Raw genomic sequence first — 8,587 nt, 5'->3', positions numbered from 1 at the left:
GGCGCGCTGGTCTGCCCACTGTCGGCCAGCGGGGCGGGGATCGAGGCGGAGTCCGCCTTTTGCTTCCTGTTGCGACCCATCGCTATGGGCCGCGGTTGCTCTGCTTGCAGAGATGCCTTTTGGCTAGCCACCCCAAGGAGGTAGGTTAGCGCCGGAGAGCAGTCGCGGGAGCGGGAAATCGCGGAAAGTGCACTTCGCACACGAACGGGGGAGAATTCGAACTTGTCTCGCAACTCAAAAAGACACGCAACCGTTCACAACGGCAGTTCGATTCGGAATGATGATTGAATTTGCGCGGCTGCCGGTCCCTTTTATGACCTTCTCTTGCGAGCGAGCGAGACGAACAGTGAACAGCGAGCGAGCAAGAAGAATTCATCCATCGCGTACCGCATAAAAGCAGCCGAGCCGGCGGCCGAGCATCAGTTTTGTTACAATCGTTGCCGAAGTTAGACCGCCAGATGCAAAAGTTATCTTCTTTTTTGACGTTGGATAACGTCTTACGGCAACATACTGGGGTACAATTTCGAAAAACGAAAAATCGCTCGCGTCACGAAAAGTGGTTAGATTTTGACTGTTAATAACTTACTAATGCCCGGATAGATTTTCTAGATTCTTGCACCAATCGATTGGAAATCTTTCTACGAATCTACTCCAACAATGAAAACTATTGATTCTCATGGCTAAACTATTGAAAAATTGAGAAATATCGAGGCATGTCTTATTTTTCGAAGAAAAGCACATTTTTCCTGTGTATTCCTGACACAGACATCATTGAGAGATATCTTAGCCACTTTCGTCATTCGAAGGGAAACGCCCCTTTCGGTCTTCTTCTTACTTCTCTTTATTATCTCGTGTTCAGTCAAAGCCAATCAAATTCCACTTCACGCGCACGCGCACGACCGCATTTTAATTCAATCGTCTTCGGTAATCTTTTGGTGTGTTTCTGTCTAAGAATGGAATGAAAACCCAGTTCGATGGATTGTGACTACCACCAACCGTCCTTATCAGGACGACAATTTAATTTTGAAAGAGAGTTATGAGAATTTTGCACCGTGGAGAGCGACATTACTGGTGAATGGATGTGATGGATTCATATTTCGGTCAGTCATTTGCCACATGCATGCCAAAGCGATCAGTATAAACTTGTCGAATTGAAAGCTAAAACTTATCAGCAACAGCTTTGTTGATGATTTGATTTGGTAAGAAATTGTCGATCGAAACCAAATAAGCGCATAGAGAAAACTGCAAAAATGCTACCGCCGCCCGACGGGAACCTAGCTAAAACTTTGTTTGCCGTTGAAAAACTAATCATCCGAAATTTAAATTGGCAATTAAATAAATTAATTAATTAATAATAGGTGATATATCTTAAGCCGTAACTCTTTTACGTGGAATACATTTTTGTGGCTCTGAAAAGGGCCGTTTTGCCTGAAATTGCGTCCTAATTCAATTTAAACTCGTTCGCCACGGATACGACGAGCCAGCTAGAAGGCCTTCGGCATGATGGTGACACGCTTGGCGTGGATCGCGCACATGTTAGTACCCTCAAAGATAGGCCTCGCTCGCTTCCTGCTGGGCCATGACGCCAAGCTGTGTAATCGCAAATCGGTCTTGAAGTCCTGAGCGATTTCACGGACCAGGCGCTGGAAATACAACTTGTCGATCAGCAGCTCCGTAGAATTCTGGTAGCGACGGATCTCACGCAGAGCGACCGTTCCTGGCCGATAGCGATACGGCTTCTTGACTCCTCCGGTGGCTGGGGCGCTCTTGCGAGCGACTTTCGTGACCGGCTGCTTGCGAGGGGCTGCTCTCCAGCCATCGTCGTAGTAGTGTTCTCTGGACGGATTGAAACAAACGAATGATTGAATTTGCGCGGCTGCCGGTCCCTTTTATGACCTTCTCTTGCGAGCGAGCGAGACGAACAGTGAACAGCGAGCGAGCAAGAAGAATTCATCCATCGCGTACCGCATAAAACCAGCCGAGCCGGCGGCCGAGCATCAGTTTTGTTACAATCGTTGCCGAAATTAGACCGGCCTCGGAAAAGGAAGCGCCAAGCGTGACAACATTCATTGCATCATCACCAAGCCCGCCATCCGCCGTCTGGCTCGCCGTGGCGACGTCAATCGTACCTCCGGTCTCATCTACGAGGAAACCCGCGGTGTGCTGAAGTCATCCAGAATTCTGTCGGCTACGCTCTGAAGTGGCAGGGCCATACGCTGTACAGATTTGGAAGCTAAATCGTCCCCATCACCGACAGCAAAACTACCACTGAATTCACAAAACCTGAGCATGAAATGGCGATCGACGATATCCTCACCCAACCGTCCTTTTCAGGACGACAATTTAATTTTGAAAGAGTTTCGAAAATATTTCACGCAACATTATTGGCAATAGTCACAGCAACAGAACTGTCGGTGAATCAAAAATAATAGTTTTGGTGAAATTTTTAGTGATTTGCGGTAACATTTTACCAAAATCAGTAAAATTCCAACAATATCTACAAATTTTGTTTACCGAATGTTCCGCTGCTGAGTTATTATCAAAATTCGTAACTCACCCTTAGTGTGTGGACAAGAAAACCAGCATCAATAATTAACAATCATTAAGGTGAAGAAGAATCGAAGCCAAACCTCAAATTTTCAAGAGCTCGGATCTGGAGAACCGAAAACCCGTTTGAGCTGAAAACTTAATCGATTGGTCACCACCAGCGAGTGACCAATCGAAAAAGTTTTCAGCTTAAACGTATGTTTGGTTCTCCAGATCCGTGCTCTTGAAAATTTGAGGTTTGGCTTCGATTCATCTTCACCTTAAGCTGCTGCAAATCCAGTGTCCGGTTTGTGAAATCGCTGGCTACGAGATGGCTGAAGAAAATCAGCTCAAGCCGCTTGTTCAAGCGCCCATCATCATCGCCACCGCAAATCTTATCGGGCGAGGAGGATTTCAACCTGTTCGCTGGCAAAATGTGTCCGCGTTACTCGATTCTCACAGTTCAATCGGCCCTTTTCAGTGCCAACAAATGTGTCCTAAAGAGTTATTTGTGTAATATTTGCTAATGTGTTTACCATATTCTTACATTTATTCATCTCGTAGCATCATACAATATCTGATTAGTTATGAATAATTGACAAAACGACAAATCGAGAATGTTTCCGAGTCGTGCTGTCGGAATGCAATAAATATATTTTCTATTGTTAAGGAATGATTCAAATATTACATAACCCAAAATGTGCCAGTTCTAGACCCCCTCCTTCCCCACGTAACAACTTTTGTATGGAAGATTTAAATTGTGTATAAGGGCTGTAACACTATGGAAGACCCTCTCCCTCCCCCTGTGACGGAACGATATATTTGAACGATAAGGCCTGATGTCGTCACTGCGTTCGCATGTTTTCCAATCTCCGTTGTGATGCGCCGTCATTGCCAAAGCCAAGATAAAATTTTCCTCAGTACCGCCAGATGCAATTTCTTCTTAGCAGACGCAAAAGTTATCTTCTTTTTGACGTTGGATAACGTCTTACGGCAACATACTGGGGTACAATTTCGAAAAACGAAAAATCGCTCGCGTCACGAGAAGTGGTTAGATTTTGACTGTTAATAACTTTCTAATGCCCGGATAGATTTTCAAGATTCTTTCACCAATCGATTGGAAATCTTTCTACGAATCTACTCCAACAATGAAAACTATTGATTCTCATGACTAAACTATTGAAAAATTGAGAAATATCGAAGCATGTCTTATTTTTCATAGAAAAGCACATTTTTCTTGTGTATTCCTGACACAGACATCATTGCGCGATATCTTAGCCACTTTCGTCATTCAAAGGGAAACGCCCCTTTCGGTCTTCTTCTTACTTCTCTCCATTATCTCGTGTTCAGTCGAAGCCAATCAAATTCCACTTCACGCGCACGCGCACGACCGCATTTTAATTAAATCGTCTTCGGTAATCTTTTGGTGTGTTTCTGTCTAAGAATGGAATGAAAACCCAGTTCGATCGATTGTGACTACCCTCAACCGTCCTTTTCAGGACGACAATTTCATTTTGAAAGAGATTTATGAGAATTTTACACCGTGAAGAGCGACATTACTGGTGAATGGATGTGATGGATTCATATTTCGGTCAGTCATTTGCATGCAATCTTTCATAAGCGTCAACATTAGTGCTTTACGAGAATCACAGGGCCAAGAAATCAATTTCCCATCGCACTCTTGCAGGGCAATCTTCGACATTGTGTGCATGAGAGATAAATTGGGGACGGCACTAGAATGAGGATCCCGGTTTGCCTCGCATTATGCGATGATTGGATAATGCCGTTGTCGTCGTCGTCGCTAACCACATGCATGACAAAACGATCAGTATAAACTTGTCGATTTGAAAGCTAAAACTTATCAGCAACAGCTTCGTTGATGATTTGATTTGGTAAGAAATTGTCGGTCGAAACCAAATAATCGCACAGAGTAGACTGCAAAAATGCTACCGCCGCCCGACGGGAACCTATGTAAAACTTTGTTTGCCATTTCACTCCGTTGTAAAACTAATCATCCGAAATTTCAATTGGCAATTAAATAAATAAATTAATAATAATATGTGAAATATCTCTAGCCGTAACTCTTTTACGTGGAATGCATTGTTGTGGCTCTGAAAAGGGCCGTTTTGCTTGTGTCATTCAATTTAAATTTAAACTCGTTCGTCACGGATACGACGAACCAGCTAGAAGGCTTTCGGCATGATGGTCACACGCTTGGCGTGGATCGCGCACATGTTGGTAGCCTCAAAGATAGGCCTAGCTCGCTTCCTGCAGGGCCATGACGGCCAAGCGCTGTAATCGCAGATCGGTCTTGAAGTCCTGAGCGATTTCACGGACCAGGCGCTGGAAAAACAATTTGTGGATCAGCAGCTCCGTCGAATTCTGGTAGCGACGGATCTCACGCAGAGAGACCGTTCCTGGCTGATAGCGATACGGCTTCTTGACTCCTCCGGTGGCTGAGGCGCTCTAGCGAGAGACTTTCGTGGGGCCGCTTCCACCAGTGGATTTACGGGCAGTCGGCTTGGTAGAGCCATCGTCGTAGTGTTCTCTGGACGGATTGAAACAAATGAATGATTGAATGTGCGCGGCTGCCGGTCCCTTTTATGATCTTCTCTTGCGAGCGAGCGAGACGAACAGTGAACAGCGAGCGAGCAAGAAGAATTCATCCATTGCGTACCGCATAAAAGGAGCTGAGCCGGCGGCCAAGCATCAGTTTTGTTACAATCGTTGCCGAAGATAAACCGGACTCGGAAAAGGAAGCGCCAAGCGTCATCGCAAGGTTTTGCGTGACAACATCAATTGCATCATCACCAAACCACCGCCGTCTGGCTCGCCGTGGTGACGTCAAGCGTACCTTCGGTCTCATCTACGAGAAAACCCGCGGTGTGCTGAAGTCATCCAGAATTCTGTCGGCTACGCTCTGAAGTGGCAGGGCCATACGCTGTACAGATTTTGAGGTTAAATCACCTCCATCACCGAGACCAGAATTCAAAACTAGCACTGAATCCATCAAACCTGTGCATGGAATGGCGATCGACGATATCCAAACCCAACCGTCCTTTTCAGGACGATAATTCAATTTTGAAAGAGTTTTGAAAATATTTCTACCATGAAGCGCAACAGTATTGGCAATTCTCACAGCAACAGAACTGTCGGTGAACTAAATAATAGTTACTCGATTCTCACAGTTCAATCGGCCCTTTTCAGGGCTAACAAATGTGTACTAAAGAGTTGTTTGTGTTATATTTGCTAATGTGTTTACCACATTCTTGCTATAATTCATCTCTAATTAGTTATGAATAATTGACAAAACGACAATTTGAGAATGTTTCCGAAGACGCTGCTGCAGTGCTGTCGGAATGCAGTATATTTTCTATTGTTAAGGAATGATTCAAATATTTTGAATTAATTGCTCCAAATTAACAATGATTAAGTATACACTTAAAAATCAATTCTTCAATATAACGGACTAAGCTTCTGAAAGTGATTATTTTGTATAAACACAAAATAATAACACAAATGTCTATAATAAATCAGAATCGACATGCAACAAATAGTGTGAAAATTAATTGGATTTTTAGCAGTAGAAATCTTTCATAAGTTCGTGACGGTCCCAAGCCAGGAAATAGAAGAGGCTAACGTTATCCAACGTCAACTTGGCGGTCGTATCTTAGAAACAACCTCTTACTTTTTTTGTTCGAAATTAAACTCGAATTTCGCGAAATTCCGTTTTATTCCGTTTGTTTTCAATTTTTCGTGGAAAAATTTAACAATTTGGCGAAACGAAACGAAATAGCATAAATTTTAGGGGGGAGGGGGGAGTCTACAATTTTGCTACGCACCATGTATCGGGTATGGGAAAAAAGGCTACGAGGGGGGAGGGGGGGTGTCAAAAATTGGCCAAAAAATGCTACGTCATTTATGGACGCTGCCTTTGGCATTGTTCGGAAAAGGCTTTCTCAAGAATATTATTTCACTTTAACAAAAAAGAACTTAAATAATATTAAAGCTTTAGAAAAAGCTAAACTTATGTTCGATGTCCGTATGAAATGGGAATATTTCCAGAAACCTGCAGGAAATTACCAGAACCCCACTCAGTGCCGTCGGTGCCAAAAGTGGGGTCATGGTACAAAAAATTGTCGCATGGATGCTAAATGCATGATTTGCGGAGGTTCTTCTCATGCTAAGGACGTCTGTCCAGTGAAGGAAAATACCACCAAGTTTATATGCTTGAATTGCGGGGGCAATCATAAGTCCAATTTTTGGGCTTGCCCTTCACGCAGGAGAGTCGAGGCTCGTGCCAGGCAGATGAAAGATAATATCCGTTACGATAACTGTCGTTTCCGGAATTTACCTGGTAGAGTATCGAACAATACTCAGTTTTCAGTTAACGATCGCTTGATTAGAAATCATAACCATCAGGTAGATCATAATCATACTCATTCACAAACAAATTTTAATCCGTCGGGTAGCCGTTCGAATCTTTTAATTTCGAATGTATCTATCCACGGAAAAACCTTTGCCAATATCGTAGCAGGTAATTTGAACTCCTCCCCTATTCGTACTATGAGTAACCATTCTACTTGCTTCAAATCAAATGAAAAAAAAAAGTGTTCTATAAATATTAAGTTGAGAAACACACTGCGTCCCAGAGCTGTAACCAGCGTTGCCAACTTTCCAGATTTGTCTGGAATATTCCAGATTTTTGAGGTCCCGTAAAACGGGGTAACTTTGATAATGCGGGTACCGTAATCCGGGGTAACATTGATCAGCGGGGTAACATTGATCGGGATGACTCATCTTGTTAAACGTTCAAATAAAGATTTATTGATGAAACATTTTCGAACCATGAATGGTGCCTCTCTTTCGTATATTCATAAGCTAATGATAATTAAGGTTTTTGCCAAAATTGCGTTTAGTTCATGCGCAAATTTGTCAACTTTTTGAAACAATTATTTCTATCATTTTCACTGACACTATCGAAAATTTATGTCTCACAAGAGTTCTGCAGACGATGTGATCAAGGAAAATGCGGGTGTTACTAAAAATGGCATCGCCGAAAACGATTCCGTTGTCAAATCTTTCATAAGTTTATTCTATTAGGCAACATTAACTAATTACTATTACGAATGTAGAATTTCCTGAGGAAATTGCCTACTTTTAGGCGTATTCCGCGGTTCACGGTGTTTTTAATTTTGAAATTACCGTAAAACGGGGTAACTTTGATAATGCGGGTAACTTTGATAGTGCGAGACTCTCAACATACTAAACGAAATAACAAAGTTCCTGCTAATCTGTTAAGCAAAACGAATGCAACAGTAAAGAGTATTAGTATGACACTTCATGTTAAAGCTATTTTCGTTGGAATCAAGTACATTTGAGGATTTATATGCAAATATGGAAAATTTATAAAATTTTAGCAATTTTGAAATGCTCTCAAACAATCTGTTCTACGATCACTATTTGATGAAGTCATAATGAATTCGTCACTTTTACTTGATAGCCTTGTTATAGTAGAACTCGAATTCGGTCTCAAAACCCTTAGCGAAAACTATTTATACAAACTTGGACCATTTCTGTAATCTAAGTCAGAGATTTCCATATAGGGTTAAACGCCTAAAGGTATGCAACGCCCTACAAATGTTCCGCAATTCATTCAATTTTGTTCGATTGATGCTCCATTATCAAAGTTACCCCAAAACAGAAAACCGACTTTCGATTATATGAAAAATTATATATTCATTAAGAATAAATCTTTTGGAAATCTATCAACTGCAATCGATAGTGAGGATACCAGTACTTGTTTTAAAAATATTAATTATAATTCTTTGAATCAGCATGCATAAATATTCAAGTTTTCTTCGAAAAAACTATCAAAGTTACCCCGTTTTACGGTACTCAAAAAGTAAATGACTTGTAAGAGTTTGGTCTTCATATTCGGCTTCAGGGGCCCTGATTTTAGTAAGTAACGACATTTCCAATATTAGCGAACGTTGTTTACTTGGGTGATCAATGTTACCCCATATCAGCTGAATCAAAAAATCACTTAAAACATTTATTT

General features: G+C 42.0%; 1 pseudogene; it reads right to left on the bottom strand.

The window, feature by feature from the left end:
• Window positions 1-1,463: 1,463 nt before the first annotated feature.
• Window positions 1,464-1,799, bottom strand: LOC110676795 (annotated as a pseudogene).
• Between the last annotated feature and the right edge of the window lie 6,788 nt (window positions 1,800-8,587).

The sequence above is a fragment of the Aedes aegypti genome, chromosome 2, assembly GCF_002204515.2.
Source record: "Aedes aegypti strain LVP_AGWG chromosome 2, AaegL5.0 Primary Assembly, whole genome shotgun sequence".
NCBI classification, from domain to species: Eukaryota; Metazoa; Arthropoda; class Insecta; order Diptera; family Culicidae; genus Aedes; species Aedes aegypti.
This window is presented reverse-complemented; position numbering and strand designations above follow the sequence as displayed.